Genomic DNA, 13,574 nt, shown 5'->3' with positions numbered 1-13,574 from the left:
GGGATTCCCTTGTATGTTATTTGTTGCTTTTCCCTTGCTGCTTTAAATATTTTTTCTTTGTATTATTTTTTTATAGTTTGATTAATATATGTCTTGGCATGTTTCTCCTTGGATGTATCCTGTATGGGACTCTCTGTACTTCCTGGACTTGATTGACTATTTCCTTACCCATATTAGGAAGTTTTCAACTATAATCTCTTCAAATATTTTCTCAGTCCCTTTTTATTCTCTTCTTCTTCTGGCACCCCTATAATTTGAATGTTGGTGCATTTAATGTTGTCCCAGAGGTCACTGAGATTGTCCTCAATTCTTTTCATTCTTTTTTCTTTATTCTGCTCTGCAGTAGTTATTTCCACTATTTTATCTTCCAGGTCACCTATCCATTCTTCTGCCTCAGTTATTCTGCTATTGATTCCTTCTAGAGAATTTTTAATTTCATTTATTGTGTTGTTCATCATTGTTTGTGTTCCTTTAGTTCTTCTATGTCCTTGTTAAACGTTTCTTGTATTTTCTCCATTCTATTTCCAAGATTTTGGATCATCTTTACTATCATTTCTCTGAATTCTTTTTCAGGTAGACTGCCTATTTCCTCTTCATTTGTTAGGTCTGGTGGGTTTTTACCTTGTTCCTTCATCTGCTGTGTATTTCTCTGTCTTCTCATTTTGCTTAACTTACTGTATTTGGGGGTCTCCTTTTTGCAGGCTGCAGGTTCGTAGTTCCTGTTTTTGGTGTCTGCTCCCAGTGGGTAAGGTTGGTTCAGTGGGTTTTGTAGGTTTCCTGGTGGAGCGGACTTGTGCCTGTGTTGTGGTGGATGAGGCTGGATCTTGTCTTTATGGTGGGCAGGACCACATCTGGTGGTGTGTTTTGGGGTGTCTGTGAACTTATTATGTTTTTAGGCAGCCTCTTTGCTAATGGGTGGTGTTGTGTTCCTATCTTGTTAGTTGTTTGGCATAGGCTGTCTAGCACTGTAGCTTGCTGATCATTGAATGCAGCTGGGTCTTAGCGTTGAGATGGAGATCTCTGGGAGAGCTTTCTGCATTTGATATTACATGGGGCCAGGAGGTCCCTGCTGGACCAACGTCCTGAACTTGGCTCTCCCACCTCAGTGGCTCAGGCCTGACACCTGGCCAGAGCACTAAGACCCTGTCAGATACTTGTCTCAGAAGAAAAGGGAGAAAAAAGAAAGAAAGAAAGAAAGAAAAAATAAAATAAAATAAAGTTATATTTTAGAAAAAATATTAAAAATTAAAAAGTAATAAAAAAAAGAAAGAGAGAAAGAAAGAAGAGAGCAACCAAACCAAAAAACAAATCCACCAATGATAACAAGCATTAAAAACTATACTAAAAAAAAAAAAGGACAGTCAGAACCATAGGACAAATGGAAAAAGCAAAGCTATACAGACAAAATCACATAAAGTAGAATACACATACACACTCACAAAAAGAGAAAAAGAAAAAAATATATATATATATTAAAAAAAAGGAAAAGAGCAACCAAATCAATAAGCAAATCTACCAATGATAATAAGCTCTGAATACTAAACTAAGATAAACATAAAACCAGAAACAAGTTAGATGCAGAAAGCAAACCCCAAGTCTACAGTTCCTCCCAAAGTCCACCACCTCAATTTTGGGATGATTCGTTGTCTATTCAGGTATTCCACAGGTGCAGGTACATCAAGTTGACTGTGGAGATTTAGTCCACTGCTCCTGAGACTGCATGGAGAGATTTCCCTTTCTCGTCTTTGTTCACAAATCTCCTGGGGTTCAGCTTTAGATTTGGCCCTGCCTCTGCATGTAGCTCACCTGAGGGTGTCTTTTGGGAAGTCTGAGGGCTTCTTCCAGTGTTCAGCAGGTGTTCTGTAGGAGTTGTTCCACATGTAGATGTATTTTTGATGTATTCGTGGGGAGGAAGGTGATCCTCCACGTCTTACTCCTCTGCCCTCTTGAAGGCACCGCCTGGACTTCCTTTTAAGTAAAGAAAAACAACACCTGGTTCTCTTTTTTTTAAGGCACTGCTTGTTTGGGTTTTTTTGTTTGTTATTTGTAAAGTTTTCCTAATGGACACGTATAGCTATTGAATTTACTTCTAATGCTTCTTATTGTCTAAGAATGTCACTGAAGACTATAGATTTCCTAGGCCACATTCCATGTGATTTACTATATAATGTTCTCATTCTTTTATAAATATTTTGTAATTATTATTTGAATTTCTGCTTAAACCAGGATTTCTCTTTTCAAGTAATTTCCCTGATTTCTCTCTTAAGTCTTAATTTTAATGTATTTTGTTCTGAGAACATGGCTTATAGCATTCTGACCATTAAATGTATTGAGATTTTTTTTTTTTTGGCCTGAACATAGCTGGTTTGTGAAAATTCTGTTGTGTTTGAAAAGGAGGAGCATTCTCCATTTTTTGAATTCAATTTTTTTTCCTCTCTCTATATCTATCATTTACCTATCTATCTACATAACTATATCTGTCTAATTCATTTATTTTCGGATTGTTGATTGTGTTATGAAAATTTTCTGAGAACTTTTTTTTGCTTATTTGCACTCTCATTTTTTGAGAATTGTATTAATATTTTTTATTTTAATAGTAGAATTGTCCATTTCTCCTTGCATATACAAAAATTTTTATTTTGTAACCATTTTGTTCATATCACTAAAGCTCATGACTATTATTTCTTCTTGGTGGATTGTACTATTGATCCTATACATAGCACTGTTTCTTGTGGTTAGTCTTTCTGCCTTGATTTCTGTTCTTTGATATTAATATCTTTGTACCTGTTTTTATATTTTCCTGGCATATTACTAAAACTTCTATGTTGCTTTATTTTATTTGTATTTCTCCTACGTAGCCTAAAACCAAAAATTTCCCCAAATCTGTGAATCTCTGTGTTTTGATAAAGTTAATATACTCATATTTATTGGTAGTATAATCTTAGTACTTTTTCTAATTATCTACCTCTATATTTTCTATGTATCATTCTTTGCAGTTGCTTATTTAGCCCTCTCTCAGATTTTTTGCCACATTTTTATACTTGTCTGTGTTTTTTTTCTTTTCCTTTTCATTCTTTTATTTCTTCTCTCAAATAGTTTAGATGTTATACATTATCTTTCAATTTTTCTGCAGATCATCCATACATCTTTAACATGGAATTAAATGTATTTTTCTAAAATTACCTAGAGTTAATAATTAGGCTTTTTCCTTTTCTTAAGGACACAGAATTTTAGCATTTTAAAGTATTTTCCTTGTTTCCTGTTCCACTGCTCTCCAAGCATCAAAACACTTGGTCTCTTCCACGTTAAGAGCAGCTGATACTTGAGTTTCAGATAAGTATTATTTTTTTTTTCACAAAACAGTAACATCACTAATTTTTAGATTTAGTTATAATATTACTGGTTTCTTTCTGTTATTACATGTACCTGTATTACTTTGGGACTTAAAATGCACTTCTTTATCTTCTTGATTATTTTTCGTAATAATCATCCTGTTCAATTAACCTGTCCTGTTGCTGACCAGTACCTAGTGCAGATACAGCATCTAGCATTGTGCCTTCTACGAGGTATCTCTTGAATCTTGCCTCTGCTTGTTATCTCACTGCCACTGCCTTAGTCTGGGCCATCTCACTTTTGCCTAAACTCTTCCTTTGACCTCCCAGGTGATGGCTCTGCCCCCCTATGAGTTAGCATAAGCTAAAAAAGTCCTCTTTTTTGCTGGAAGGGTCTGAGATTCTAGAGTTCTTTTTTTATGCCAGTTAGTGCCATTTATCTTGATTTATTCAGTATCTTTTACATTTATAACCGTTGGGCAGTCTCCCTCTTAAACTGTAAGCAACTTTAGGAAAAAACCCAAATTTGCTAATAGTTTTATCTATAGTACTTGCAAAGTGTCCAGCTCACAGTAGGTGCTAAATCAGCACTGGACCATCCATCAAATGAACCAATGTTTCCCTGGATGGGAGGATGCAGTATACCTGTATCTGGACAAGACACAGAGTCTATCACAATGCCTGCAAAGCTGGGGCCCAGTAAGTCTCTTCAACTTGACTGAGAAATGGAATACAGCTCTATATTACATTTGAAGGAAATAAAGACATTCGGCATGTTTGCAGTCTGACCAATGTTCTTCTCACGTGAGGACGTCATTTGGAATCAGTAACTGTGGTGTGAGGCTGGGGGTCAGACCTCATGGGTTCCCCTTCTGGATGGATGATACCATGTCACCCTGATCTTTTTGCTGCTCACTATTCCATCTCTAAGATGTGGAAGAAAAATAAAGGTGAGCAAACATACCATCGCAACCAATGTAGACATTAGAATTCTGGTTGTCTTTTCAGTACTTTCACTTTGACACATGATTTGGATTGAACTATGACTGTGAATGAAGTAGACACACGTTTGGATGTGAGTGTGTGAGCGCGTGTAGTGGTACTTTCAGCTTTTATTAAGACTCTCACCTCCTTGCCCCATGTAGGTGCCTTCCTTGTGCAGTGACATTTCCACAAACATTTCATTTCTAATAACATCAAATACAAACATACTCGTTAAAGCCACGTTACCTGCGTGGCTGCATGATGGTATTTCCGGATTGCTGAAGGAGGTGTGGGCCGTGTCTATGTGTGCACATTCCCATCAACGGTGGGTGACAGGACCCTGAGCATGGAGGGCCCCGGAATCTCCCTCTCTCTTAGGAACACCCCTCCTTTTGAAAGGGATGGATTCAGGGAGTCACTTCTTCTCCCATATGTTAGTAGCTAATTTTAAGTATTTCAATATTTTGCCAACATATTACACACCCAGAAAGCTTCTCCAGACTCAACGCCAGGGGAATATAACTAAAGCCTAACTCATCTATCAAGTCAAGAATCTACTCAATTAAAAAAAAAAAAGTAAAGAAATCAAAGTTAGAGCCAATACTAATCAGAGTTTTAATGTAAAAATCAATCTTTTGTTTACTTTTAAAAAACCCAAAATAATTATATTTGTCTACCTGATTGAGCCATAATTGTTTTCTAGTAGGAGAGGTAATATATATTCAGCCACCAACTAAGTGCTGATGGCTTTACGTACGTGCTATGTTTAATCCTCTGCGGTTCCTTTTGCTCCCCTAGTTCGCTAATAGGGCATCTGTAACTCACACAGCTGAAGTGTCCTATAAGCAACCCAGCTTTTCCTAACCTCAGTGACCACACAGCTATTCTGCCTCTAGGCCTCTACTTTATCCCTATACTTTCTTCTCTCATAAGGTGCTATTTTTGTTAATGTTTTTATTATTGTTATTACATGATCTGTGTGTGTATGTGTGTGTGTGCTTTTTCTTTTTTGCTCTGTGTTACATCATTATGACCAATGTCTGGACCAGTGGCAAGTGGAGAGGGAGTTAGGGAGGTTGGTTCCAGCACCCCCTCCACTGCCCAAGGGGAGCTTCTCTCTCTGCATCTTCTCTCTCTTCAGGACGTCCGGGTCCTGTCTTTAGTCCCATCACTTCTCTAAGAGTGCTTCCAAATCTACCATGCTATCATCGTCTCTACCCCAGTCTCCCATCCAAAGACAAACATGACAATAACAAAGATTGCAAATATTTTAAGAAAGGGTTATGAGATAGAATATGCAAATGTACTTTGAAAATAGAAATTCAATGTAAAGATGTACAAGCGTTAGTGTTATGGATCTGTCCATAAACAACAGAATAATTCCTTTGTAAGCTGCCTCAAATTCATGTATTTTATTTCCCTACCATTTAGCCTTCGTGTCATCCTAACCTAAAGCTTATACAGAATGGTGGGAATGGTCTGCACACAGCGGACGGTGGGTCAGTACTCTTAGCCAGACAAAGGGCAGAGCACATGGGCTCAGTGACTCAGGAATGCTTCAGGAGGCTGTCTCTGTCTTTCTTCTTCTGGGCATAAATCAAAGACTCCAGCTTTCTAGGCTGCCAGTTCAACACCTTTTGTAGGCACTTAATTCACTCAGAAATTAAAAATATATACATAATCCTTAGAGAAAGTACCATTATTCTTCAGCCTGACACATGATTTGATTTTAAGCCTTATATGTCTCCTCTACATCCTACTGTGGGTTAGAACCAGTCAGATGCCTATGATGAACGGCTATTGCTGCCTGGGCTGGCCACCTCCCACACAGACTCCGCCGATACCCTCCTCGAAGAATCATTGCCTGCCCCTTCCCTGCAGAAGCCATCTGTGTAGTTATGGGGACTGTACATGGACAAGCCAGGTGTTAAGAGTATCACGTCGTGCCTTCTCACCACTAGATCTCCTGTCTCCTGCCTTGCAAAGCAGCGCTCAGGATCACCAGGAAGGCCCATTCTGGCATCCCTGTCAGCACCCCCAGTCCCTGGGGTCGCCACCCTCGTTCCCTCCTCCCCTCTCCCCGCACTCCCGATTCCACACACACTCTTTTGTTCTCACCATCACCTCTTCTTTCACAGCCTGTTCTTTGCAACAAAGCTGAAACCCCTTCCCCCTGAATTCATCCACCCCTTCCAGGTATGGTTACACTTTTAAGGATTCAGGACTTTCAGTTACAAAGAATACAATTTGGGGAAGTGAGCACACGGGGCTGTTTTCTTGGACAGAGGCGGTTTCAGGTATCTGTACACATTCTGGAGTAAAAGGAATGACAGTGGGGACTTCCCTTGTGGCGCCATGGTTAAGAATCCGCCTGCCAATGCAGGGGACACGGGTTCGAGCCCTGGTCTGGGAAGATCCCACATGCTGCGGAGCAACTAAGCCCGTGTGCCACAACTACTGAGCCTGTGCTCTAGAGCCCGTGAGCCGCAACTACTGAGCCCACGTGCCACAACTACTGAAGCCCGCACACCTAGAGCCCGTGCTCCACAACAAGAGAAGCCGCCACAATGAGAAGCCCGTGCACCGCAACGAAGACCCAATGACGAAGACCCAATGCAGCCAAAAATAAATAGATAAATAAATTTATTAAAAGAAAAAAAAAAAAAGAAATGACAGTGGACATGGAGCTAAAAGACCTCCCTCTGCTCCCGGTTCAGCTTCAACTCGTATGAACCTGAGGATGTCACTGCCCTTCTCCAGACACCACTTCTCCGTGTGAAGTGACAGTCAGGGATGCCCATGGAAACGTTCCTGGACGCCGTGTATTTCACTGTCTTCCTGAAATCTGGCTGGTAGAATTCAACAGGCTTCTAGGAGAGCATGAAGCCAAACGATTCAGAAATATATAAACCTTTCCTTAGACCAGACTCCTCCCCATAAAGTCTTCCAGTTAGATATTTACATAGAGGGAAGTGGCCAAAAGCAGTAAAGTGACAATTTATTGTCAAATAGGCGGAGTCATCAACCCCCATGCAGGGAAGTGGGCTGTTCCAGGTACCCCAGGGACCCTTCTACCTCTAGGTTCAAGCCTGGCGCCCACCCTCATACCACGATCTGTGCAGCCTCCTGGGGCACAGGCTGCCGGGACGCACGTGAGTGCCGGAGTCATGCGCATGTGTGACCTGTAGGAGCAGGGAGCCACTGCCCCACAGTCCGCCCAGTTAGACAAGGAGAAGCACTGGGTGGGCAGCTGTCCAAGCCCCAAAGGCCAAGGAGGGAGGGGTCTCCTCTGAGGGAGGGCCTTGATTCACTGTACGTTCCGCCAGAGTAACCTCCAGAAATACCAGTTCCTATTGCTTTCACTGTCTCAGAATCCCCGGCAACTCTGCTTCTCAAATTCAGTTCACACCTCTCAGACATCAAGACCTCCCAGGTAAGGCCCAGATGATACGCCTTCTCAGTGCTCTTGGACACACAGCCTCAAACCCACCAGGTTGGGTCACCTTGATTTCCCCGGAGCCCCACGTTCACCTCCAACCCTTGGCCCAGTGGTCCCCCTCGGCATGGATGAACTGCCCCATCTCGTATTCAAAGTGGACCAGGGCTGATGCCTTTCCCATGCCTCTCACTGACCACCCTGATTGTTTCACTCTGGGTATCAGTTTCACTTGCAGCGTAGACCAAGGTGAGGCGAAGAGCAGGGTTTGGGTGTTGAGAAGGCCTGGCCAGTGGCTCCCTGTGTGACCGCGGACACGGTACTCAGTCTCTGTACTTGCTGATGGAGGGTAAGAGCATTCAGCCTCCAGGGCCGCTGTTAGGGTTAAGTGAGAAGACACATGAAAATGCCAGCGCGGCATCTGTCATACAGAGATGCTCACTAAACAGGGGTTTACTCCCCCCACCCCAACCCTTAGGAAGACGGATTTGGTCCACCTTGACTCTGTCTGTGACCTTATTTTAATTCCAATTTGATAATAACACTAATCTTGTAAGTAAGGGACCATAGACACCTCCATTCTTCCTAGGGCTTCAGGCAATATCTAGGTATTTGCCAGCTCTCAGGGGAAGTAGTGTGGGAAGGAGAGGGGAGCAAAGGGAGTTTGTGTTCATCTGTCCCCACATGGACCCTTCAGTCCCGATGCTTTCAGTTGCAAGTGATAGAAACTCAATCTGAAATAACTGAAGCAAATAAGGGTGTGTGTCTGCCTTCAGGCTTGACTTGTCCTACTTTCAGTGATGCTTTCTCCTCTTGGTTCTCCTCCTAGTTTTGGTTGACTTTTTTCCTTGCAGACTTTCTCCATCTGTTAGGGAATTTACCCTCCGGAGCAGCATCTGTTTCCAAACAGTGCCTAGAAAACTCTCAGGGAAGAAACTGATTGGTCAGCCCTGGGCCACTTGCCCACCTCTGCACCGAGAGGGTAGCAGCCCAGTCAAGCCACATGGAGCTGATTCCTGGGGGCGAGAAGGACAGTGTGCCAACAGTCCCCACCTCCCACAGAGCCCAGAGAAAACTGCTGGCAACAAGCATCCCGGGGGCAGTGACTCTCGGTCAAGTTCATGCTGAATATTACCCAGCATTATGACTGGTTTTTTCAAGCAAGCTCATTATAAAGACATTGGAGCCAATGTGTGTGTTAGACGTTGTATCAGGGCTTTGAGGGTCTTCATTCTGGTTAATTCGCATCGACTCTGTGAAGTAGATATTATTATTTCCACTTTAAGGACAAGATGGGCGGAGATGAGATGAGATGAGAAAATTGAGAATCGCAGAATTGAAGCTGATAAATGGAATTAGACTCAAATCCAGGTCTTCTGATTTTAAATGTTAAATTCTTTCTGTTATATTACTACGCCGTATGGCTTCTTTTTGAGATGATGATGATAGCTCGTAGAAACCCAGGTGAGATGACTTGTGCCTATAATTCCAGTTAGAAAACACAGACCATGTTCCGCTTGTAGGAACGTGGATATAAATCTCTGTGTCCTTAATCTCTGTGCTGCTAAGGGTTCGACTTTCATTGTAATATCAGCTTAGGCAAATTATCAATAAATCAGGGAATCGGCTTTAAGTAGAATTCTCAAAATAGACCCCACGGAATTCCAGCATTATTGGTACCCTGGCCACATCACATGTGTTCACATCAAAAGTGACCGTATAACGCGGGAGCCACATTCAAGATGGCTTTCCAGGGAGACCCCTTGGAAATGTGGGGACCGCCTTCCTCCTCCAGCATGGCTTTCTCCCTCCGGGAGGGACACTGCAAGTCAGAGCTGGGCCCCTTGCTCCACCCCAGGTGTGGGAGGGCAGGCAGTGCCCCCTGCCCCGGAGGCGGGCTCACCGCCACCCAGCCTCGGCCAGGCGGCCACAGCGGGCAGAGGCAGAGTGGAGCAGTGGCATCTGTCAAGTCCTGAACGTTATTTCAGGGCTGCTCTTTAGGTTGAAGCCCCCGTGGTCCTTTCCATACCGGCTGCGAGGAATAAAACCCGCTGCCCACCCCCTACCCCCCAGCACACACCTCCTCCTCCTCCTCACGGGCCTCCGTCTCCAGCCGTGGACCAGGCCCCCCACGTGTGTGTGGTTGTCACCGCCCTCCCAGGCAGGGGGGCTGTGCTCAGGTTCAGCTGGACTCGGACCGCGGGGCAGCCGGGCCCGCTGTGACCTTCTGGGGCTTGCTGTCTGGGCTTGCCGTCCGGTTCAGCGAGGGGCCAGGTGTGCACGGGCCAGTTCACAGAGAATCAGTCCCCATTTGCCCTTGCTCACCGCGGAGAAGCTTCAGCTCCTGGATGATGAACGGTTCTCAAAATGCCGTCCTGGTTGCCTCTCCTCAGAAGTTAAAGACCTCATCCGCTTCCCCTTCCTTATTCCTTATTCCTTATTCCTCTTCCTCCTTCCTAATCTGCAAACAGAAAAATCACTTCTGCGGTAAATTTCTCTTAACTTCACGGAGTGTGGATGGTGAGAAAATACCATTCTGCCTACAACAGGAGGCCCCTTTCCTGACGTTAATTTTGTCCTAGGACCATTCACCCTCCTCTGACCCTTGAACTGGGAAGTAAATGGTGCATACCGTGCATCTGGCTAATCCAAGAGGCAAATCTCGTCCTGCAGACACCTGATGAGAAGTACTTGAGCCTCCGAGCTCGGCGGAAGGAGCCCTGATTGTTGAGTGAAGAGCTGCGATTTCCAAGGGTGCCCTCCAATGAGAGCTCCCCCCGGTCAGGGCCTCCAGAGTCACAGAATCCCTGCACGGCCCGGGCCACCCCATACGGAAGGATCCGGACACACGCTGTTTGGGGCAGTTGCAGCAGAACAGATTCCCAGCCCTGAGGCCCGAAAGACTGAGATTAAAATGGAAAAAGGAAAGGAAAAATGCAGACTGCTTTGATGTGATCCATCCATTAGGTAAGGGATGGGCCTGGTTGAGCAAACCCCTGGGTGGACCCGCTTTCTCCTCTGTAACTATACCAATGATCTTTTGAACATCCAACAGGCCTATGTGGGTGCCCCTGCATCCAACCCACATCAGAGGAGAGGAAAAGATGTCTTCTCCACTGTGTGCTTCTGTGAAACATGTAGGCCGCTGGGGAATTTTACTCCATGGTAAATTCCAGCATTGAAAGAGATATAGGTCTCCAGATAGCTTAGCACTGAGCAGTACTCAGAGTCCAAATTAGACTTTGGGTTTGACAGTCCCTAAGGAGAGAGTTCACCTTGGTGAACGCAGGAGGTGCGATTCTGGAAGAAAGCTCCCCAGGGGTTTGGTTCACAAGCACCGAGAGCTCCTCCCTAGGACACGTAGCAGACCACTTCAGTCTCCATTTGACTAAAACGGTAAAACAAATGAAAACTAGCTGATGGTTACGACGTATGGTGATGGTGGGCATGAGTTATAGCTAGTATCCCCATTCAGACGTGGAGCTGAGGTGACTCAGCCAAGGTCCCACGGCCCCAGGGATCTGAACCGGCTGGATGCAGCCCAGCCTGTGAGCGCGGTCACCAAGCCGTGCTGACCGTGACGGGTGTCTGTTGAGTGTGCCCGTGTGTGTCAGGCACGGTTACATTATCTGTGCATAGAGGGTAACTAAGATGGATCAGAATTTGTGCCAGGGTTCATTTTTTAAAATCTTTTAAAAATTTTATGGCAACATAGCAGGGCAAGATCAGGGCTCTCAAACAGCTTTCAAGAGCCCCAAAGTTAGGTGGTGTATTTCCATCCTCCATTTTTGATTTATGGTATCGCTTGACTGTGCATTCTTCCCTCTGCTTCAGATCTGGTCTCTACCTCACTTTCAAGGTATAGCATGACTCTCACCATCTCCACAGGGCTTTTTAAAACTATCGTAGAAAATGCCCATCTATCACTTCTTTGCATTCAGGTAAAATGACTAATTATCTGCACCAACCATTTGCAATTCAGTTATTACTAAAAGTAATACGTGGGTTTTCTATATGCTCTCTATGGATGTATGTGTTGTTTCATATAATTTTTAATAACATAGGCTATTAGCAATAACAAAGGGATGGATAAAGAAGATGTATATATACAATGGAATATTACTCAGCCATAAAAAGGAATGAAATTGGGTCATTTGTAGAGATGTGGATGGACCTAGAGACTGTCATACAGAGTGAGTAAGTCAGAAAGAGAAAAACAAATATCGTATATTAATGCATATATGTGGAATCTGAAATATTGGTATAGACGATCTTATTTACAAAGCAGAAATAGAGACAGAGACATAGAGAACAAACGTATGGATACCAAGGGGGAAAGGGAGTGTGTGGGATGAATTGGGAGATTAGGATTGACATATATACACTATTGATACTATGTATAAAATAGATAACTAATGAGAACCTACTGTATAACACAGGGAACTATACTCAATGTTCTGTAATGACCTAAATGGGAGGGAAATCCAAAAAAGAGTGGATATATGTATACGTATAGCTGATTCACTTTGCTGTACAGCAGAAATTAACACAACATTGTAAAGCAACTATACTCCAATAAAAATTAAAAAACAAAACAAAACAAAAACAATAGCAAAGGGGTTATACGTAAGACTGTCTGATATCTATTTGAGTCCCTTATGGTAGTTAGCATAGGATAGTATTTTAGAGGTTGGTCTGAGAGACAAATGCTCAGGTTCACATCACATCCTGGATCCATTGCTGACCGGCTGTGGACAAGTTTTCCTTGAGCCTCAATGTCTTCGTCTGTAAAATGGGGATGATAAGTGTACCACTTCATAGGTTGTGAGAACTTAAAGAGAAAAATGCATGCAAAACACTGGCTCTCATGCCTGGCACATAGCAAATGCTCAATACATGTCAACTAGAATGATTAGTTTATTACTGTGGGCACGCCTATGGATGCTTAAAAGAAATCGGTGAATGTACAGATTTGTTGCAGGTCCGGGTGAGGATACTTGTAAATGTTGGTCTCTGTCTCTTCAGGTAGGGACGAAAGGCTTACCGGTGACCCGCTGTCTTCCTCGTCACTCTGGAGAGCAGTGAAGTGGCAGTAGAGGAATCCACCCTGCCTTCTGTGCTGGGCGGTTATTACCGTGGCCAAAGCCACTCCGGAGCATCTAACTGCACGTGTCACTCTGCGGAGCTGCACAAGGAGACCGGTCTAGAGATAAGATGCTTGTCCCTTGGGAGATCAGAACATCAAGGGCATTTTGGTGGACGCGTGAATTAGAACGCAGTGGCAGAAGAAAAAAAAAAGTTAACATGGAAAGCCTTTAAAATGACAAGAGACTTGAGACACAGCCCTTTAACTGTACAGACGAGAGGCCACGGTTCACAGAAATAAAATGACCTGCTCCCAGTCCCTCGGTTTGTGTGGAGCTGCAGCTAGGATCCAGGTCTCCAGACCCCACTGCCCCTTCCACTCAGAGCCGTGGGGCTGCACACCTGCGGGGGGCGCCTCTCTCCTTCACGCACAGCACAAGGTGAGCAGCGCCGCTGAGCCTTGTGCAAAATGGCAGCGCTGCTTCCTGTTCGCCTGTGCACCCGGTGAGTACTTCTGTTCTACGCAGTTCAAGGATATGTACATTAAAATTATTATGGGGGTTACAAGAAGTATCATAATTACTGTGGAAATCTGGAAGAAATACTTCAAAAATGTGTGTGTTGAGGCATCATGATGGTATGCATGTGTCAGAATCAGCTAAGGAAGGTGCCGTGAACGGGCTAAGTTTTCCAGAATTTTTGTGTGCATCACATAACTTGCTTCCCGTAAGAGAAAA

General features: G+C 43.8%; 1 protein-coding gene across 4 annotated transcripts in view; it reads left to right on the top strand.

Moving 5' to 3' along the window:
- Positions 1 to 11,016: 11,016 nt before the first annotated feature.
- The window catches only part of NTM (neurotrimin), a 941,546-nt gene continuing 938,988 nt past the window's right edge, over positions 11,017 to 13,574 (top strand). For 2 of the 4 annotated variants that reach the window (XM_082476241.1, XM_082476240.1), the window contains exon 1: positions 12,835 to 13,341. The gene's annotated coding sequence lies outside the window, so the exon portion shown is untranslated. Of the gene's footprint in view, positions 13,342 to 13,574 lie in introns of all 4 variants that reach the window. The other 2 variants (XM_082476239.1, XM_082476243.1) reach the window with 2 other exon arrangements.

This window comes from Balaenoptera physalus (genome assembly GCF_965194825.1).
Source record: "Balaenoptera physalus genome assembly, chromosome: 10".
NCBI classification, from domain to species: domain Eukaryota; kingdom Metazoa; phylum Chordata; class Mammalia; order Artiodactyla; family Balaenopteridae; genus Balaenoptera; species Balaenoptera physalus.
Note: the sequence above shows the minus strand (reverse complement) of the source record. Positions and strands in the feature narration are given on the sequence as shown.